The sequence below is a fragment of the Chionomys nivalis genome, chromosome 2 (assembly GCF_950005125.1).
Source record: "Chionomys nivalis chromosome 2, mChiNiv1.1, whole genome shotgun sequence".
NCBI classification, from domain to species: Eukaryota; Metazoa; Chordata; class Mammalia; order Rodentia; family Cricetidae; genus Chionomys; species Chionomys nivalis.
In genome coordinates this window covers 49,611,839-49,634,539 of record NC_080087.1, presented here as the reverse complement: position 1 = coordinate 49,634,539, position 22,701 = coordinate 49,611,839, and the positions used below count along the sequence as shown (strand labels likewise).

At 37.5% G+C, this 22,701-nt stretch overlaps 1 protein-coding gene across 1 annotated transcript in view; it reads left to right on the top strand.

The window, feature by feature from the left end:
- The first annotated feature begins 1,286 nt into the window (after positions 1-1,286).
- The window catches only part of LOC130869971 (amine sulfotransferase-like), a 38,739-nt gene continuing 17,324 nt past the window's right edge, over positions 1,287-22,701 (top strand). Inside the window, exon 1 of the mRNA XM_057762504.1 lies at positions 1,287-1,332. The gene's annotated coding sequence lies outside the window, so the exon portion shown is untranslated. The remainder of the gene's footprint in view (positions 1,333-22,701) is intronic.

Below are 22,701 nucleotides of genomic sequence, written 5' to 3'. Positions count from 1 at the left end.
ACCTTTTTTTTTTATTTTGTGAGACAGGGTCTCACTCTCTGGGAACTTTTCATATACGTCAAGCTGGCCTGAAACTCATAGAGATTCACCTGCCTCTGCCTCTTACATGGTGGCATTAAAGATACACACTGCCATGCCCAGTGTGCTAACCTTTCTTATCTTTACAGACTTCCAAACTTCAATGAAAGTCATTTGAGTGGAAAAGTAATTTTGCTCATGCTTTCACCATCCTTACATCAACAATTTTATATATATATACATATATATATATATATATGTATATATATATATGATCTAAATATCTCATAGGGCCCTGAAACCTTTCATCTCAGTGACAATTACCTTCTACTGTCACACAGTCAGAAATGCTTAGCTCGGCTGCTCCTTTGAGTAAGCCAGCTACTATACCGATTTCCACACTAGGCACTGTAGGGCCCTCACGAACGGGATTGATTTGCAAACACTGCTTCAGTTTGCAACACTGAGAATTTAAGAATAGCTTTGAGGTTTAGAAGATTAAAATACCCTCAGATTATGTCCTGTTCCCTTATCAGGGAAAGTTTTATATTAAATAGATTAAGAATCTCTTCTGGGGTCAAATTCTGTGTTTTGCTGGAACCTGAGAATCATCATTAAATTGCAGCTTATATAGGAAAGAGAAGATGGAAGAATGGATTAAGAGATGAGAGAAGATGGTAGGACAGAACTTGGGCAAAAGCCTACTACTGTAGAAAATAAAATGCAGGTTATATGTACTAATAAGAAAACAGGCAGGATAGGAAAGCATTGCTTAAAATAAAAAAAAAAAAGGGCACTTTGAGAATTTGAAAAGGAATTTATTTACTCAGGAGGGTTATAAAACCACTGAGTCCTCTGTTACTACACACTGTTTCTAACAGAAGAGATGGTCTTGAGCAACAGGACAGGGGCATGGGAGACTGAAGATAAAACTTTGAGGAATGGAACCAGGCCCAGAACCCCAGATAGCCTCGATTAACTTTTATTCAAAGATGATATCAAAGCACATTGTAGCTGCTACTTTCAAATACATCTTATGTTGACTTGGTGATTTCAGTAACTTAGTAAATAAGAACTTTGTTTTCAGATGGTTGTCTGTGGTTCCTGGATGAACATGAGAGGTTTTTACAAAAGTCAGCTTTTACCCAGTTTACCAAGGCTGAAGTACTCGTGCCTTCCATAGTTCACCACTTACCTGCCTAAACAAACTCTGTCAAGGCTATTTGTACCTCAGCAACCCTTTGAGTCCCGCCATTCTTATCACTTGAGCTGACTTGATTTTTTTCCTCAGTTGATCTGCAGCCGAGAGTAAAGGTAAATGGCATCTCTCAACCTTCATTTTCTCTTCTGCTTGCCTTATATATTCCTTTCTCTTGAATTTTCTGCCTTTCCCCTTCCTTTGGACTTAAATGATAATAAGGAAATACAGACCACCTTACAACACTAATATCAGGGTTCTATATGAATCTTTCTCAACATACCTAACTCCCTAACTTTTGAGAGACATGGTTCTTAAAATTCTATCTTAATATTGTAAAAGACAGACTACTTGAGTTTCTTTCTTTCATTGTGCTTTTAGAGCTAGTCTAACACTTTGTTCATTGACCAGACTTTTGGAAATCACAATGATAATGTAGGAGTAGGTATATCACTTGGTGGGAAATTTATGGGACCAGTGTCAACATATTGCTTCACCTACCATCTTGACCATTATTTGTTAACCGACTTCATGTATTCTACTCCCATTACTCATTAGTCAGGCTTCCTGGATTTGTCTCACAGAAATCTAGTCACTAAGGCTTAGGACCCAGATTGCATCTTTCAATTGTACTCAATTAATAACTTCCAAAGGCTTCATACAGGGCATTCTGTTTCCTTTCTGCAGAAATCTAAACCATGGCTTGTATTGGTCAAGTGACTTAGATGGTTTCAAAGAGATCAAATGCTGTTTGCTGGCGTGCAATTTAGACAGAACTGTAGCTTTTAGACTTTAAAGTATTTATTTTCTTAATGTACACCAAAATTCTTTGAGAATAAGCAACTGAAATAAATCATTCTAATGTTATTAGAACCAGTGACATCCTCTTACCTATTTAAGTATTAAGTAGAGATTTATCTGACAGACCCTATGTAAAGACTTGCTGCATTCAATTTTACAAAGATGTAATCTGTCTTTAAGTTCTCTCTCTCTCTCTCTCTCTCTCTCTCTCTCTCAATGAAAGTAAATTTGTTGAATTAGCATAGCTTGTCTTATTTTATTTTAGCTATTGCATTCCTGAGGTTAATTGTAGATAAAGAGTAGTAATTAATCAAATGTCTAACTAATGTTGAAAACTTTTTGTTTTCTGATATATTCATTGAAATTTTGCTAGTAATTAGTAATAGGTGAAATATATCTATTTTAGTCTATCAAATAATATATTTACATGTTTTAAGTCAATCATTTATTTTTATTGTATTTCTTACTAGTTTATACCTATTCATATCCCTTATGACAATACATCACATAACTGAGATGTTAGTGCAAACACAACTGGCTATTATCTGTGGTTAGTGGCATATCTTCATTGCACCAAATTTCATAAAGACAATATCATTCAAGCATTAATTTTTCATGCATTTTGACCATGTCTACCTCCATGCTACTTTTATTTCCCTTTCTCCTACAGCTACTGCCAATCTCCTTTCTTCACCCAGAACCTCATTTCTATGTGGTTTTTATGTATCAGAAAATATAAGGTCAAGAAATGAATATAAAGCATGAATATACAGTAGTTTCATTTCATTAGTATATTTCTAGATTGGGTCTTTGCTTTTTTTTACAGTTATGGGTTTTTGTTTTAGTTTTTTTTTTTTTTTTATAAATTCTAGATATAACAGGTATACCAAGCAACAACTTTACTCTCTAGGCATTATGTTCACTAAATTAATTGCTTTTTGGTGTGTAGAAACTCTTTAACGTCCGTTTGCTAGTTGTTTTATTTTCTTAGCTTTTGGAGTCCTTTTCAGAAAAACTTACACTTTGGTTTAATTTTAAGAAAAACTGGCACAACAATGCAAAGAAGGCCAATCAAACCAGATTAGACCAAATTAAAATGCCCATGTTTAATAAATGTGACACTCTCGGGTGGACCAAGGCAGCATAGCGGGGAGTGGAGCCCATGCAAACACAAAACCATATGTTCGTTTTTCTGGAGCAAACCTAAATACCCTATGAAGGTGGTCGTGACCTTCCCCGAGGAGGGGTTAGCACTTGGCAGGCTGGGAGTTGGAGTCCAACTCAATATTACATTCCAGAGTCTTTGGATATAGGGGTGTTAGAGGGCTGGGGTCTCACTTTTGACAAAACATTCCAGAATCCTTGGATATAGGGGCATCAGCTTAAGTCTAGCTACTTCCTGTGCGTATTGGGCAATGTGGAAGAAGGGAGATCTGGGAGTTGGTGTGCTTATGCTCAGTAAGAGGTGTTGCCAGAACAGCATCTGGTTTGCTGTTTTCCTGGAGTATGAGAAGGCAGGTGGTCAGGAGAGAAAAATATTGTAATTATTGGCCCTGTGAAATGGGACTAGCCATGGATAAGACACAATCACAGATAACCTTGGGTTTTTTAAAACCAGATTTTAGTTGGCAGGTGTCTTTAATCCAGGAGCGTTGGAACAAATGGTGAAGTCCCAGGAGCTGGTACAGGTCTTTTGGCATTGTCTGGGGAGCACTTTGTAGGTTAGTCTTTGCCCAGACAGCAGGAGTGACCTGTAAAATATGCTTGAACTGGCTGGGGTTAGCAAAAGGCTCTGGAGACTGTTGGTTTTTTACTGGACATGATTTTGATACAGCAGTAGAAGCTTCCCAGGAACCTGTAAGAGAACTGGAACAGATTTAAATCCTGGTATCATAGCAAAATGCTATGGCTTTAGGTTAAAAGGTAAAGGAACATTTTAGTCTATCTGTCTTGGCAGGATGAGATGATCGATTTCCCCAGTGAAGAAGCATCCAGGAAGCTGAAGAGGTGAAAGGTTGCTTTTTGCTGTATGGGTTGTTTTGCCAAACTCAGAGGCAAGGCCTGGAGGCAGAAGATCTTCTGTCTTCTTGGGGGAGCTAAAGGGTGCTGCAGAAGCTGCATGTCTGTATTAGAAGCTCTTGTTAAAATGTCATGTCCTCAGATCTGTAAAGGCTCTTGAGAGTTAGGTACCATTACCTATTATTTAAACTGGGCATATAAGCTAAATTTAGGCATGTATTTTATTCAATTAATTACAGTTTATCAATGCTAGTAGATGTAAGAAAATTAAAAAGAATATTTTAATAAGTAAAAAAACCTTAAAATAGTCACACATGCACACAGAAACATTTATAAAGTTACACAAACTGTGGCCATATCATTCTGACAGACAGAATGTCTAATCAAAACATTTTTAGAAACCTGTGTTAGCTGACCAACTTAAAATTTTGGCATAGTTAGGTGGCAGAAAGACAGGAGGGTGGAGGAGAAGGGAAACAGATTTATTTCTTAAAAATTTTAGAGAGAGACAAGTAGAAAACAGCTTAGAGAAGTGGGGGGTAGGGGGGCAGGAGCGCGTGACAGAAATCGTGGACTTTTGGAGCCTTGTTTAAGTTAGGTGTTTGTCCCAATTGAAAAGAATTTTTTGTAAAAGGCAAACAGCAGGGAGAATATGGGAGAAGAGTGGGGCTAGAGTGATTCCAGTGTAGGCAGCAGAGGGCAGGGAAACAGCTGATGAGCGTTGTCCTCCGATGTCCTCAGCTGATTGAAAGTGTGTCCGGTTTACATCCCCAAATCAGAACTGGACAGGAGCTGGCCTTACCTCCAAGTTTGTCATTGGAGGCTAGCTGGCTACAAAGAAATGGAAGTGGGAGAGGAACAAACCATTGTCTGTGGATAGGCAGAGAGAGAAAGAGACTGAAGTAGGAGGTGGGGTCAGTCGAGAGAGCACTGGCTGAAAATAAACAGAGAGAGAGCTGGAAGAGGGGGCAGGGCTAGAGCACACATTTAGAAACTGCAGGCTTTTGGAGCATTGTTAACTTAGGTTAGATAGCCTCAATTTGACCCAGCCCTCTAACACCTCTGTAGCCAAAAAGTCTGGAATGTAATGTTGAGGTGGACTCCAATTCCCAGCCTGCCAAGCTCTGACCCCTCCTCAGGGAAGGTCAGAACCACTCCCACAGGGTATTTAGACTCCCTCTGGAAAAAGGAACACATGGTTTTGGATTTGCATGAACTCCTCTCCTGGCCATGCTGTTTCAGTCCACATGAAAGTGTTGGATTTATTAAACACAGGCATTTTAACTCAGTCTAATCTGGTTTGATTGGAGTTCTTTGCATTGGCGCGACAGATTTTATTAAGATTCAATCAAACACTTGCCTACCTCATAAAGAGTTTTCCTTTCTGTTTCCCTCAAGCAGCTTCAGAGTTTCTGGTCGTACTTTAAGGTATTTCACCCACTTTCAATTTTGTACGGGGTGAGAGATAGTGATCTGGCTTCATCCTTCCATGTATGGAATCTCTCACCAAACTCTCTCCTTAGATTCCATGACAGTGGGTTAGTAGTTTTCAACTTCACGGCAGTCCTGACTTGTCACAAGTACTGTGTGGGGATTTCTGATTGGGGGATTGCTCATAATATTTTAGTTGCTGATATTATTTCAGTGGTAGCGTTTGCAATTTGAAGTAGGTCAAGGTTTTATTAAGCTTGAGACATCCTTCTGCTCTACTGGACTCAGGAATAACTCAGTATTTAAAACCTCCCATGTAGCTTCGAGGTACCCAGTTTGAGCTTCAATTCTACTTCAAGAGCAGAACACTCCAGAAATAACCACACCTGGTGTGTGGGTCCATAAGGAAAACACAGTAATAGCTAGTTAAAAACAAGTAACTCCCTCAACTTAAATAATAAGGGTAAATAAAGGAACAGTGCTGGGTAAAGGAGACATGGACAGGGGAGATGCAAGTACGACTAGTAATTCAAGTTCGATGAACAGAAATATTAGAAGAGGGAAAAGTCAAAAAGAGTGAGGAACAGTAAAGATGAGAAGGAAAGTAAGTCAGCACCAGCCAGAGGGAGAAGAAAAAAGAAAACAATAAACACGTACAAACAGAAAACGTAAAATAATCCTAGCACTCAGGATGCTGAAGCAGGAGACCCCATGTCCAGGCCATCCCATGTTAAGAAATCCTAAGAAAGCAACGAGAGATATGAGAGAGAGAGAGAGAGAGAGAGAGAGAGAGAGAGAGAGAGAGAGAGAGAGAGAGAGAGAGAACAAAACTGATGTACTAAATTGAAATTGTGTATTAGGGGATGAGGTCTGTATATTGTTCTGTAAGGTTCAAATCTCCGTGCCAGGAAAGGAGACCAGTCATGGGAGGCCAGGAGGTGGAAGAGAGTGTAAGGAGACATGGGTACATGTGACATGCTTCATTCACCAGCACTCAGTCTGTTTGGAGGTATACACACAGACCTACAGACACACACAGGTGACTGTCAAGAATAGGGAGAAGATGAAATCTCAGGCCTCTTTCCTTAAGACACCTTTATACAGAATCTCAAAAAGTGCCACTTTTGAAGTAAATGGTTGTTATAACAGTTTCTATCACTGTTACAGGTTTCTGGTGTCATCGATTTTGTGTTAAGATTCATCACTATCTATCTTGCCCTGGCCCAGACTTTATCAGTATCTGGGATGTATTGTCTAAACATAAACTGGCCCCTATGACCCCTGGGCACAGTTTCCAGGCCTGTCTCTAGTCCATTACAAGCTATGGCTCAAACCAGATATCCATACATATACATTCTGTCTTGAAGTTTTTCCTCTATAGGTAAAAATATTCTGCAGGTCAAATGATAAGAGTACAGTCCCATGGCACTTCCTCTGAACTCCTTTGACAAGTCATGCAGGGAAGGATCTTTACCAGTGGAATGCTTAACTTCCAATGCAACAATATTCTTGTTAAAATGACTTTTTTCTGTCCTCTGTTAGCAGTTCCTAGTACTGCCCCATTTCTCTCTCTCTCTCTCTCTCTCTCTCTCTCTCTCTCTCTCTCTCTGTGTGTGTGTGTGTGTGTGTGTGTGTGTATGTGTGTGTGTGTCTGTGTGAGTATGTGTGTGTATGTGTGTGTTTGTATGTCCCTCTCCACCTCTCCTTAAAATGCACTGGTATTAAAAGCACAGAACAAATATTATGAAACTTTCTCTACTTTGAACTGAGGTTCCAGCCCCCAATATTGACTCTCAAATTGGAAGAAGGGAATCCTTTATTGAAGCTGAGCCTCTGGAACAGACTCTAGAGTCTCCTTCTCCTCTGCTTTCTGAAATTTGTTTTTCCCTTTGCTACTGGAACTACTATTTTTCTACCATGACCCACATCACAGATGGATGCTCTCCAGCTGCCCCTGGGTTAGTCTGTGGAAAGCTCATCAGTCCATTTATGTGCTGCACACCATGTCCCACTTGCTTCCTTCCTTTTTACTGTACATTTTTACTACACACACTGGTTAGGATGTGAGGCAAGAGGAACCTTTAGTCACGGTTAGTGGGAGTGTAAGCTGGTAAAGTTACTATGGAAATTAGGATGGAGTGTTTCAAAAATTCTAATAATAGAACTAAAATCTGACAGTTCTACTTCTCTTGCACACATACCCAAGAGAGTCAACATGCTATCACAGAGATATAGATTTGTTCTATGTATAACACATTGATGTGTTACCAGAAATTTTGGGGAGTCTACCAAAATCTCTCATGTTGTTGCTGGGAAAATCACAGTCCCCTCTCTGGAGTCTTTGTCTCAAAAAATAAAAGAATTTAAGCACAGACCAAAGGATAATTTCCTTAAATTAGTTTAAAAGAAAAACTCCACAGCAGGCAAGCTATAAATCTCAGCAGCTGCTTGGAGGAAGGAGGCAGAGAAGAGGAAGGGGGCATGCCTTATGAGTTGGGACAAGACAGAGATCAGCCACTTGGTGAACAAGCAGTAGCATGGCAGGGTGGGAAATTGAGACATGAGTGAAAAGGCCCACAGTACTGGAGAAAGCATATTTACTTCTGATTAGCTTCTGAAAGTAAAAGACAAACAAAGAAGAAAAAGAAAAAGAATAGTTGGGCAGACCCAACAGAAACTCATGGTACCTTATAGAAACTGGCCTAGAAAGCTGGAATTCTGTGAAGGAAAAGTACATTTTCTCAGTAAAAGGCTAACTGTTTATCTTATCTCTTTAGCATGCATTAAAGTAAGCCTTCATTCTTAGGGGGTCCCATAGATAGGTCATTGAACTGCCTAACTGTAAAATTAGAGATTTCATTCTCCCGAACAAAAGGAAAATGCTTCTCTTAATGGGGTTTTATAGATATTATTATTAATGATGCACTATATACAATAACAAAGAAATGGACACAGCCTCAATATTTACTTACTGATGAATGGATAATGAAGGTGGAATTTTGCCGGGCGATGGTGGCGCACACCTTTAATCCCAGCACTTGGGAGGCAGAGGCAGGCGGATCTCTGTGAGTTCGAGACCAGCCTGGTCTACAGAGCTAGTTCCAGGACAGGCTCCAAAGCCACAGAGAAACCCTGTCTCGAAAAACCAAAAAAAAAAAAAAAAAGTGGAATTTTATTCAGTTTTAAAGAAAATGAAATTATAGAATTTGAAGGAAAATGAATGAAGCTGTAAAGTATTGTATTAAGTGAAGTAACTCAGGCTCACTAAGACAAATTATCGCATGTTCCCTATCATACACAGATCCTAGTTTCCAGCTTTTATACATATGTAGGTATATGAATATAATATAATTATAAGTCATGCAAATAGTAAAGAGATAGTAAGAGGGAAAAGGTGTTATAAAAAGGAATACATTGGGGTAGTAAAACATTTATGACAGTTAAGAAAAATAATGAAAGGGGACATATTCAGTGACAGGGGGTGGAGAGATCTCGAGGAGTGTGGGAGAATCACCCCAAAGTGTATGTACAAAAATGGCATATGGAAATATGACACATTTATTATAATTTTAAAAAGTGTTTATACTATATTCTTATTGTAGTTTCTTCTGTTGAAAGGTATATCATAATCATATTTTCACATGATATTTGTGACTATATAAGAACAATATTTTTAAGTCTCATGGTCTTATTCGGGTAGAAAAAGTTTATTAGAAATGTTCTTTCAGATGTCAAGTCTCAGAAATACTACACAGAGACAGCAGGTTATCCATTCCTTAGGAAGAGGATATTTGAAGTATAATCCTTAAGAAATTTACTATTTTCATAACAAAAGTGTATTGGTGTCAGGGTCTGGCCCAGACATAAATTATTTCAAGAACCAGAGTGGGAATATGGGAATAATTGAGACAGAGTTCACATGGTAATAAAGGGAGGGAGTCTCATAGTTCATTCAAATCCTAAAGAATGCCTATGTTTATTATCCAAACATTTTTATATCAAAAGGTAAACTGAGGGGGAAGTTCATTAGCATTCTATGCCCTGGGTAGCAGGGGAGAATGAGTTAGGTCATGTCTGCAACTATGGCTGCTCTGTCAAGTAGACTGAATTAACATCTCATCACCATCCAATCTCCTAAATTATAATAGGAGGAGCCAAGGGACATTAGCATATCCTGTCCCTTCATTTAGGATGGCATCAGGTTGTCTCAAAAGCCTAGGTGACCACTTTCTGTGTAGCAAATACAAGTTGTGTCCTGAAGGTCATTCAGAATTCTGGCCAACATACAATGTAGAAATATGGGCCTGTACAATACTGCCCCTATAATCCTCTCTGTCTTATTAATTTTAATAAAACCTGCACTTCAGAAACAGGACAATTATCATGTCTGCCATAGGCAAAGACTTTTTCATTTAGTTAAATTTACCTGTCTTTGGAAACAGCCATCCTAATTATGTGAGCTCCTGTCTTAGGATTCTAGGTAAAAGAAGCTTCAAACGTCTCTGACTGCTGACCTCTGTGAAGAAAAAAGATTAAGGGACAAAAACACCTTTGGGCTCTGTATCTTGAAGCCATACTTTCTAGTCAGGACAGATCATAATGTTTTATGAATAATCATGTTCCTAAAGCCTACATAGTCTCCTATTAAAGGGGAGGAGGGTCACCTGAGTTGAAAATGTTTCCTCAGCTGGTCTAAAGCACCTCTTAATTTTTTTACATTATATCAAAATATAAAATTCTTAACATAAGCACCACCCAAACATTTACAGGCTGTGTCAAATTTTCTCAACATCGTATAAGCAGTTACAAACATAATTAGGTCAATGCCATAATTCTAGAATGGGAATTAGCAATAAATCCACAATTTAACATATCATAATCTTCTTAAATCCATATTAATCAAAAGACAAGAAAAGTTTTTCTGATAGGTGATAGTACAATGACTACAATGACATTGCTGTTATCAGTACCAGTTCCTGTCTCTGGGCAGTAGTTAAACCCTTTAGGATGTACCTGTCTTAAGTGAAGAGGGATTTCAGTCATTACATATTTTGAGTCTTTCTTTCCCTAAGGGGAAAGTTTAGGTACATTTTTCAGGTCCAATACTTTAAATGAGTTGTGTGTCCCCAAGATTAAAACAGTGAAATATTCAATCTACATTTCAACTCCAAAGCAAGCAAGATTCAGACTGTAAGCAAGTTGTAGTCATTGCGGTCAGGTCATTGTAGCAAAGCTTCTTGGCCAGTGTTCTGAGTGTCTGGAAGCAGCTCAGCGTCCTGTAGAACAGAATGGCACCCTACAGTGTGGAGTGGTGGCAGCAAGCCAAGCACAGTGGATCAGTCACTCTTCTCTCTGGTGGTGGGGAAGGCTGGACCATGTTTTTTTTTCTCGATCTCCTTTCACTCCAACTCTCCTGAAGGGCATTATCAGTTACTATGTCATCAGGTCTGGTGTTCTATTGGACTCATCGAACCAGTTGTTGTGGAAGACATCTTGCATGATCTTCATCCTGGGAAAAAAAAAACACATAAATGCCTTCGACCCCATATTAATATAGGGTCTCGTTCTCTCCATTTTCCAGTACAAGGATCTTTCCATCTTTCTTTTGCAAAGGTGGTCTTTGTATTATTTTGTCACAATCTGTTCACTGTGGATCACGCATGGACATCCATATTCAAGAAATTTAGAGTAAACAGTGCATGATTTAAAGCATTGTGTGGCATTGAGGATATAATTCTCCCATTTTTATCTTTTGAAGTTCTGTTTTCAAGGAGCTGTGTGGAAGGACACTTAAAAGAAATAACACACTAGCTCAGAATTGAGAAATTGATATTTACTTAGGGGTAAACTCACAAATCAGACTCCTTTGCTTGAATGGAGAACATTAGACAAAATCCAGCAGCCAGAAAGAGAGTGGATGCATGCTCTACATCAGCTTATATATGAGGCCCTGCCCAGTGGGCAGGTAACCACTGGCAGTAAGACTTCCTATAGCACCTCCCCCTTTTGTTTAAATAAGAGAGTTCTAAGCCTAATACAAAATTATATACAATAAGAAAAAATATATTCAATAATTATCCTATCTTAACTAGTTTAAGTCTTGTATAAATAAATAACTTGGCCGCGTCATGAAAGCAAAGTAACTACGACTATCTAGTCTTCAACCCCATGTAAGATCTGAGAAGAGAAATAATATTACTTGAGTAAGCAGGAAGTACAGTCAAGCAACTTCCAATTTGTGCAACAAATGACAGAGACAACTGGCTACCTGGGCAATAACCCAAAATCTTATTTGCAACATTGAAACAACCAACTTTAGCTAAAGCCTAGAATAACTGACAGACCATTTTCAGAGGCAGAAAACTTTCCCAAACCATCTTAGTCTGTCTTGGCATGATTTGGCAGTCCTGTTAATCCATTTCCAGATACTATGTATCTTCTCAGTGGTTGAGGCATGGGCATTTCTCTGCCCAAAGGTCAGTTTTGCCAAGAAGAAAACAAGCTCCAAATGGAGTGACTTCAGTGCTCAACATTCTCTTAGGAACAGATTGGAGATGCCAGAAGCAATCATGTCTCACTAAAATAACAACCTTAAGTTATATAAATTCCATACTCTACAGCTCTTTGAAGTGGTTGAAGAATACCTATCTATGCAGAGTATAATCTCTACGTATCTAAAGAACCTGACTATTCTAACCATAAGTAAGACAAATCTATATGACTATTGATCTATAATTCATAATTCCTATATAACTTAAAAACTAAGACTTCATATTAGAATATTATATAATAAGCAAATGTGCAACAAGTGAGGAAAATGACTTCCAAATGTAAACAATGTATAAGTATCTTGATCAGAGGTAGAACTTTACATTGCAATATGATAAATATATATCAATATAAATAAGTTTTAAACAGAGGTAGAACATGTGTGCATACAATATTCAATATAATTTAACTTTGCATCAATATATAAGAATCTATACCAAGGTAATTGCCTATAAATAATAACTCACAAGTATTCACTCTATTACTCACTATTATTATTAGTGTGATTAAGCACATACTAATCTATTATCTCATCCAATTTTCCCTCTTTTCAAAGATATCCCTGAGCCTACAACCCCCAACCCTATATCAATTATAATCAATCCCTAAATGATGTTCCTAACCCTAAAGACAAACTTTGTTGGAAGAGGGAATGTCATCTTCTATAATTACTTCCAACTGTCATGGAGACAAATGTTCTTTCGATGGGATCCTCTGAAAGTAAAATGATAGTTAAGTTCCAAGATCAATGTCTGGTATAATTGCAAATAGTCTCTGAGAATTTGATAGGGTTTTTCTTATCTTCCTATTTGGAGGTCTGGCAAAAACATCATTTAAAAAGTGCACCATTTCCACTAATCAATAGGAACCATCTTGAGCAAATGGTACCCAAAACAGGTCTTATAGTAGCACTATTAGCATCATGACTTCATATCAACCAGGTGGAGTTGTTACTGTGGGGCCCCTTCTTTTTCCTGGAAACTTCAAATATTGCTGCATGAAAATTCATTGTTTATTGTGGAAAACTTAGACATTATTTATATAGACATATGCAGTCATATATATTCAGTGAAAGGTACAATAGAAAAAAATAGATATGAATAAAACTAGTTTTTTCTAAATTCTCTTTACTTTCTGTCCCATATCTTGGCTCCTGACATGAGACAGAAATTCTGAACTTTTATTTTAAAAACATTCTTGGATTTATAGAAGGACAGAGCCGGTGTACAACTCCAAAGCCAGCTCTATGCATTTATAAATATATATACATATACATTATGCATATTTTTAAATATTTTTTGTTAAAAAAAATTCCACCCACTCCCAGCCTCCCATTTCCCTCCCCCTCTTCCCACTCCTCTCTCCCCCCCCCATTTCTCTCTCCCTCCCTCTCCAGTCCGAAGAGCAGTCAGGGTTCCCTGCCCTGTGGAAAGTCCAAGGTTCTCCCCACTCCAACGCCTCTAATTATGAGTCATATTTGTTTTTCTTGATGACCCTTATTGGATAGTCATTTTTCCTTATGTAAGAATCCAAACATCCAGGGTCTCTTGAATTTTTGAAAATGAGTATTTTCCTGCAAAGACAAGAACAGAACCCTGCCTTAACCCTATATGCTTTCCTTACCACCTGTATGGCTGTTATTGTTATGGATGAGCTGTCATTTCTCTTTTTCAAGAGTTTCTCCTTTTCAAACTGAATCTTTATTAAATTTGATGGTATCCATAGTTTTTTTTTTTTTCTCCTGTGGAAACAAGAGCAAAACCCCTTCTCCAATGCAGCACATCTCCTGGCTTCCACTGTGAGGTCAGCACATCCTTTAAAAAAAACGGTTGATTTAATTCAGAAGACTTTTCTATTATCCAATATATCTCTGCTGATGTTGTCCCTTTCTCATTAGCATTAAGAAAATTCAAGGTTAATAAAGCATTATACAATCTATTTCTGGGGGCATTATCTACCCCTTTCTGTTTGTTTAAGATATCTTTTATAGTTCAATTTGATCTTTCTATAACTGTCTGACCTGTAAAATTGTGTGGTATACCTGTAATATGCTTAATATTATAATAAGCAAAAAACTGTTCCATTTTCCTAAAGACATATGCTGGACAATTATCTGTCTTTATATATGCAGGTATATCCATGATGGCCATAACTCTAATAAATGTGTGATTACTGAATCAGTCATTTCTGAGCTTAAAGCTGTTGCCCACTAAAAACCTGAATAAGTGCCAATGATGTGTTGTACATACTTTAATTTTCCAAATTCTGCAAAGTGGGTCACATCCATCTGCCAGAATTCATTCCTTTGAGTACCCTCTAGGTTAGTCCCTGCAGGTAGCATTGTTTGGTTATAGAAAGAGAAAGTAGGGCATCTCTTTATAATCTCCTTAGCTTATTCCCATTTAATAAAGAACTTTTTCTTTAAACCTTTAATAGTGACATGATGATTTTTATGATATTCTGAGGCCTACAAATGCTTCCACTCAATAATTAATCAATTACTGCATTACCTTGTGCTAGAGGATCTGGCAGCCCCATATGGGATCAGATCTGTGATATGTATGCAGGACAAAGCCTATTCCTGATCATGTCTTACACCTGGATAAATAATAAAGTCAATTATGCAATCATCTTGCGTAAATTCAGCAGTTTCAGTATGCAAGATAACTCTTTATGCACATTGTGAATCAGTAACTATATTAAGAGGTTCTTTAAAATTTTTTAGCACCATGAGAATACCATATAATTATTCCTTCTGGACAGAATTTTAAGGGCTTTATTACACCTTATTTAATTCTTCTGATTTGTATCCTGCCTTCCTTGATTTGTTTATGTCAGTATAAAATATACAGGCTCCAGTTACTGGAGCATCATGTGCAATTCGGGGAAGGATCCAAGAAGTTCTCTTTATGAGTTTAAGTCTATCACTTTGGGGATAATTGCTATTAATTTCTCTCAAAAAAAATTAGCACAAGCTCGTTCCCAAGGTGCATTGTCTTCCCATATTTATTTTTATTTCATTAGTAATGAAAGGCACTATAATCTCTGCTGGGTCTTACTTGAAATTGACAAAGTTTCAATTTACCTTTTATTGTTAATTCAGAGACTTTTTCCACATAACTTTTAAATTTTTTTACTGGATGTATGTGGTAAAAAGATCCATTCTCTGATAATATCATCCCTCTGAATTAAATTTCTCATAGGAGAAATTATGGAAGGCAATATGACTAGTATACAATTAAGATTTGGATTCACCATGTCGACATGTGCCTCCTGTAATTTCTCTTCAACAATTTTCAATTCATTTTCTGCTTCAGCTGTGAATTCTCTGTGACTATTCAAGTCTTTATCACCATCTAAGGTTTTATTTAAATGAATTATTAGATCAGGTTTTGTCCCAACAGCCAGCTGTATGCTGGAAATGTCTCCTAGCAATCTTTGGAGGTCATTAAGAATCTGCATCCAGTCTCTCCAAATTTGTGCCTTTTGTGCCCTCATTTTCTACAAACCTATTTTATAACCTAGAGGCCATCATTTTGATAATAGAGAAGACAGAGAAATTACAGATTGTAGAGGGCCCATAGGTTGAATTATCTTATTGACAGCTCTTATATCTGTCACCATTCTCCATTTACCAGATTTGATTTTTCACAACAAATAATGGAGAAATCTAAGGGCTGGTGGATTCTTCAATATGGTGAGCATCTACTTGCTCTTGTTTCAAAGCCTGCAGTTTATCTTCAGCGAAAGGCCACTGTTTAACCCATATTGGTATATCAGTTCACCATTTTAAAGGTAGGGCTGCTGGTACCTCTAAAGGTTTGCTAGTTGCTTTATATTCTTGTACAGCCTGAATGGCTGGTAACCTTTGTGTATAGCACCTTATAATATCCTTCACAGAAGCATGAGTTCCTGGAGGTGCAGGGATGTTATTCTGGGTATTCTATTATGCAGAAGGTCATTACCCACAAATTTATTGCACTATTAGCCGCATATGGCTTCAACTTCCCACTTTGACCTTCTAGCCCAATACTATCAATCCATCTCTTGATTCGTTTGAGATATGGTTCCAATTCCTCGTAATTGAACATCTGCCTCTTGAAGAAGCCAATTTGGAATGTTAATCTGGGTATTTTATTGCTGCAGCAGATCACAACCCTATAAACTTACTGCAATATTAGCCCCATATGGCTTCAGCTTCCTTCTTTGATGTTCTGGCCCAATGAGGTCAACACATCTTGTGCTTTGTTTAACTTGTGATATGGTTCTAATTCCTAGTAATTGAACATCTGCCTCTTGAAGAGGCCAATTTGTATGCCAAGATTCTGGAATAATGATACTCACATACACACCTGTGTCTATCAAACCAAAAATTACAATGCCATTTATACACACTCTTAGCTTTGGTCTTTGATCATTTATAGAAGTCTACCAGAATATACGTTTCCTATTTCCTATTGGAATTTTTGACTTATCTTCCATGTTCATGTCATCATCTAGAACAGTATGGTCTTTTACAGAATTCTCTGATTTTTTTTTAATTTTCCTTGTGAGATATGTCCTCCACAGTGACTGAGAATGATTGGGCCACTTTTGACTTGGGGGCTTGCAAGAGGCCCCTCAAAGAGTTTCCCAATGGTCTTGGGTTGCCTTGTCTGTCTTTTGTTGATCTATATTCCCTGGTCCAATGTTGGCCTTTGCCATACATTCTACATATACCTGAAGGCTGAGTCCTCCTATTCTTGCCATTCCCAGAGGAGATATTACTCCTAGGAATTCCTTGTCTACAATCCCTTCACAGATGCACTATTCTATCACAATTAAAACATTTGACCTTTTGATGTTTCATCATTCTTTAGGAAATTGCTTCTCCTACCCAAGATTCATTATTATAGCTCAATGTCTCAATGTTCATTGTATGCAGGATCCATTCATTCATAGGTGCTGATCTAAACTTTTAAGGCCCAGGTACCTTTTTGCATTCTAAGATGGCATTTTTAAAAGCCAGAGATTCAATAAGTACTCATCTAGCATCTGTGTCTGTTACTCCTATTTGTACAGCCTTAGTTAATCTTTGTAAAAAGTCAGTAAAGAGTTTTCTCTAACCCTGCTTAACCCTGGTATGTGATTCAGTTCTTGAATCCTGTCCCAAGCATTTAAGGCTGCTGTGTGACATAGGGACAAAATTTATTCATCATAAAGAGCTTGAACCTGTGAGTCAGCAGGTCAGCATAAGGACCTTCACCAAGAATTTGATCTTGGGAAGTCTCAAGGCCTTTTTCTTTTCCCTGTTGTCCCAAAAATTTGGCCTCTACTCTGAAATAAATTTTAAACATTAATTAAGTTCCATCATCCAGGACTACTAAAACTAACTGAAAGAAATCATGTTGTGTTGCTTTAATGCTAGAAGCCTAAGTCTTTATCATCTCCTTAATAAAAGCAGAATGCAAGCCATAAGTTACAACAGCTTGCTTGATTTCTTTTAGATCATTCATTTCTATAGGTATCCATCTACTTTCTTTGGATCCTTTGGGGCCTTTAGAACTTGATGCTTGGTCAGAGTAGATTAGAGAGTAGGAAGCTAAAACCCTGGGTAAATCATCTCTGACAGCTACTGATGATCTTGAATCTTGTCCTTGTGCTTTTTTTCCCTGCTCATCAGATCAATAATTTTCTCAATTATTTCAAATCTTTTTACTATTATCTTCTGTAAATCGTGAATCTCCTGGCTTGTATATATTTTTAGTGATTTGATAGAGGCACTTAGCCTCTGGTCCTCATTCTTCACATATGATTCCAAGCTCAGATGTTTCTCCTTTAAAGATAACATCTCATCCTTGGATATTACTTGAATAGCATACAGATTGCTATCCTGCAGAGACAGTCTATCTGCTAACTTATCACAAATTTTCAACGAATTTTGATGGTCAAATCCAACAGTATGAATTCTCTCAGATAACTTCTTAGTGCACTTAAATATGGATTCATTTTTGTCTATCAAATTAATGCTATCCTTTTTAATAGTCTTATTTTTTTAGGCAACTTTTGATTTTTGATAGTATTAATCCTGTCAACTAACTGTTCATTATTAGTCTGTAAAGACTGTATCATTCCTAAAGATGTCATTTTCTTTCTTAATGATAGAAAATGAAGAAGAAAACTGAATCCCAATACCCAATAAATTGAAGTGTCAACATAACCAAATAAGCCTCGCATAATACAATCAATAGTATTAGCAAAAAAGTTACTAGAAGTTGCAATATTAATGTAGTGTGTCATATTCATTTAGTAATTACCTGCTATGTGAGCCAGTAAACTGCAATCTTTATTGTCCAGCAGATGCTGTGATAGCAGAGTTGCAGCTAGAAGCAATGCAACTGTGGCAACAGGAATGGTTCTGTCAAACTAATGCTTTAGTTTCTGAGCCGCTTTAGTTTCCTGCCTTGGTACTGGTTAAATACTGAGAAATATGCTTTGCTTGACAAATTAAAAGCAATTAAATCAATTCCATACATGGAGCAAGACACGCAGAACTCACAGGCAGGGAGCAGAAACCAAAAGGAGAAGGAAACCCTGGTTGTAATGTTCCCGTAGGCTGCATGGCTGCATTAACCTTCCATAATTTCTAATTCAATCTCCACTGTCCTGATTTCTTTTTAATAACAAAAATTGGAGAATTCCATGGTGAATTATATGGTGTAACATGTCCATTATCCATCTGTTTCTGCACTAATTGTTGGGCAGCTTGTAATTTTTCTTTTGTTAGAGGCCACTGATTTACCCATATAGGCTCATCATTTTCACAGGATACTGGGTCTGCATGGAGTGTAGGTTTTTTAGTGACCTCTCCAAAAAATACCCTAATCCTGCCCTAGGAGGTCTACTGGAGTTGTGTGATAGTCTCTGTCTTTGGCCACTTAGAAGGCCATTGGCTAACAGTTATAACCGAAATATCCATACCAGTATATAGAAGACTCGAAAATCTTTTCCATTTAAAAACAATGTGAGTTCTGATCTGTGGGGACCTGTGGCTTGTAGCCAATAGGTATCAGATAAAACAAATCTATCCTTTCATCTCCTGACTTTCTTAATCTTATTTTTGGTTTGCACAGCAGGAAGTAAAATTAATTGTGCAAGCCTCTGACCTGTTTCTCCTACAGAAACTCTACTTGGTGAGTGAGTTACCATCTTCATCTCTTCCTCAAAATCAGCATCAATGACTCCAGGAGCAACAATAATTCCTTACATAATGGTGCAACTTCTTCCTAGTAACAGCCCTACAGTGCTCTTTGGTAAGGGCCCATAAATCCCTGTGGAAAAGCTTGCATCCCACTTTGGGTGTCAAAACTGTGCATATGGAAGAACTGATGTCAAGCCCTGCACTTCCTGGGGTTGCTCTCAAAAGGTCCTGAATGGATTTCCTTGTTGGAGAACAGGTTGCTGGATTGCCCCATTATTTTGTCTCAGGGCCTAACGCTGAACGCTGCACCTGTTCCACAAAAAGGGATTTCCTAGGTTATCTCTTTTTGAACTGCACTCACTAGTCCAATGTTTTCCTCTCCTACATCTTCTCCATTATCCTGGTTCTCTTCTTGTCCTTAGGCTTACTCTCCTTTCAGGACATAGTCTGACCTGATGCCCCATAAGATCACATTCAAAACATCTTCCAGGAAGTTCTGTAGTTTGGATTCTTTCTGAGCCTAAATCTCTCTGCTGGAACAGGATGTTATTGTCTTTCCCTGGAAGACAGCAGCTATGGCCATTCCCAATTGGCCAATATCTGTGCTAATTCAGATATAGTCTCTAATGATATCCTGCTTTATAAAAGGTCTTAGAGCCAGCTTACATACAGCATTAGCATTCTCAAAGGCTAGATGTTTAATATTAACTTTCCTGCTTCTGAGTCTCCAATAAACTCATTAGATGCCTGTGTTAGTCTGGAAACAAAGTCTGGAAATAATTCATCTAGTTCCTGTCTTATACTAGATAACTCTTCAGTCTGTTCTTTTCACAATGGAAATCTTTTCCAGGCCTTCTTTGCACCGCTAATTTTGACATACGCTGCCATATCAAAGTCTAACTACTGATCTGCCCCTGTATAAAGTCCCTCACCTGCAAGCATTTCATATGAAATAGGAACCTGCTGAGCTCTATTTCTCTCAGCTGTGACCTGACACTGTTCTCAAATTTGATTTTCAACAATAGATAGTCTCCTCTTGACAAGCAAGCTTTGGTTATCTGCTTTAAATTCCCTGGAGGGAAAGCATCTTTTGCTATATTTTCTAATACCTTCTGGATAAATGGGGCCATTAGATACTGAGCTCAGTTAGTTTTTAATTCTTTGAGTAACTTAAATGATTATGCAAGTATGTATCCTAGGCAAATTTCCTTGAGCGTCCTTTTGTTCTATTGAGGAAAACAAAGGAAATCCTTTCATCTATTTTCCTCTGTTAGTGGTTTCTCTGGTACATGCTTGTAAAGAGGATTCATTACTATTGTTAGACGTTTGGCTCTACTTTGAAGCTCTTTGTACTGTAGGTAAATCTAAACCAGTTATTACAGTAGGAAGATGTTGTAAGGAGAGTGGGTCCTTTGTTTGTCCTGGCTGTCCAACTAGCTTACACCTGAAATAATCATACAGAAACTGTATTCATTTAAACACTGCCTGGCCCATTAACTCTATCTTCTTATTGGCTAACTCTTACATGTTAGTTTAACCCATTTCCACGAATGTGTATTACCACATGACTGTGGCTTACTGGCAAGATTCTAACCAGCATCCATCTCTGGCAAGAGAACCATGATGTCTGCCACTCTGCCCTTCTTTCCAGCATTCAATTATGTCTATTTTGCCTACCTAAGTTCTGCCCTATCAAAGACCAAAGCAGTTTTTTTATTCAACGAATGTAAGCAGCACATAAACAGAAGGACCTCCTAAACCAAGAAGAGAATTACTCTTCTGACAAGAGTCCTGGATCTGCGATTTCTAGTCTCCATCATTTTCCCCTTTTCTGTTTAAACAGAAAGGAAGGCTTTAACTTTAACATAGTAAAATTATACATAACAAAACATATATCAGGCAAGAATTACAGTTACAATACTTATATCTACTTTATCTTTTATCACAACTAAAGAAAACCATATCTGTTTTTCAACTCAATCAAAGACTCCAGGAGGATATAATATTACCTAAGTAAACAGAAACAGTACTGCAAGCAACTTTCAAAATTCTAGAACTGACAGAGACTTCTCACTACATGGATAGTCATCCAAAGTTCTTCCGTACTATTGGGGCTTCTGTCTTCAGTCTATTGGCCCATAGTATCCATCAGACTTTTCTTTGAAGCAGGAAAATTCAAAGACTGTTCCACATATATTGGCAGTTTGTCAGTCACTTTCTTCTGTATCCTGCAGAATGTCTGGCAGACTCTTTTATGAAGCAGTAACCCCAGAGGATTGTCTCTTTTTTATGCAAGTTCAGTGCTCATTTCTCTGTGGATCCTGCATGTCTACTTCATCTAACAAATGTCATAAGGAGCTTCTTCGATGCCTATCTTCCTCCTGAAGTAGATTGGTACTGCCATAAGCAGATGTGTCTCATTGTCATGAAAAGTCCTAAGTTATTAAAATGCTTTAAAAGCCATATTCTGAAGGTCTCTGAAAGATTTGAAGAATACCTATCTAACTAAAATATATCTCTATACATCTAGAAAATCTAACACCAACATGACTACAAACTTGACTATTTTATATGAGTATCTATTAACTTGTATTTCTTAATTATACATTACACTTTTTAAATGAACTATACAATCACAACACCTTAATCAAGAGCAGAAATATGCATATAACTAGATTGACCTTAAATTTGTATCCATAAACCAAGATCTATACCAATGCAAATTGTTCATATATAAATCATATTACCATTTAAATGTAAACAAACATTTATAGACAATATTTGTGAATGTGGGCACAGTTTTCCCCATACTGCTTCCTGCTGATTGTTGGGCATAGCAATTTTGGGGGCATGTACAGTAAACTTTGGGAGACTTTGTTCCATCAAACCACAACAGTCTGAAAATAATCTACAGGTTCTCATCTTCTGTGAAACAAGAGAAGATCCTCAATCCAAAGCAACATATCCTTAAACCCAATTTTGGAATCATGATACCTTTATGATACGCATCTTGTTTAGCTTAGCAGGCCATATAATAAAATGTCTCAATCTATATCATACCCGCATTTAAATGTAAACAAACATTATAGACAATATTTGGGAATATGGGCATAGTTTTTTTCCATACTGTTCCATACTTAGCTCATTCACAGTCAAAAAATTTAAAGATAACACAATAATATACATAATACAGACTTTCTGTGAATTTTCCATTTTTATGTGGCTTATTTTTCTTTACTCCTTTTAATCTATGACTATCTGTACTGTCTCTTTAAAGACTTTACCCTTTTTTAAAACATTAACTTTATTTTATGACTCTCCATACACCTTCCTTTCTTTCTTCCAAGTCTACACACATTTGTCTAACACTATGACTCATCTGGATTTGTCTTTATTGCATATCTCTAATTTCTTACTGTCCAGGAGAACTTTTTAAAATGCTAAGAGACTATTAAAACTTAAGCTGCATCATTACTATGGTATATATGATACTTCCTGCTTGCCC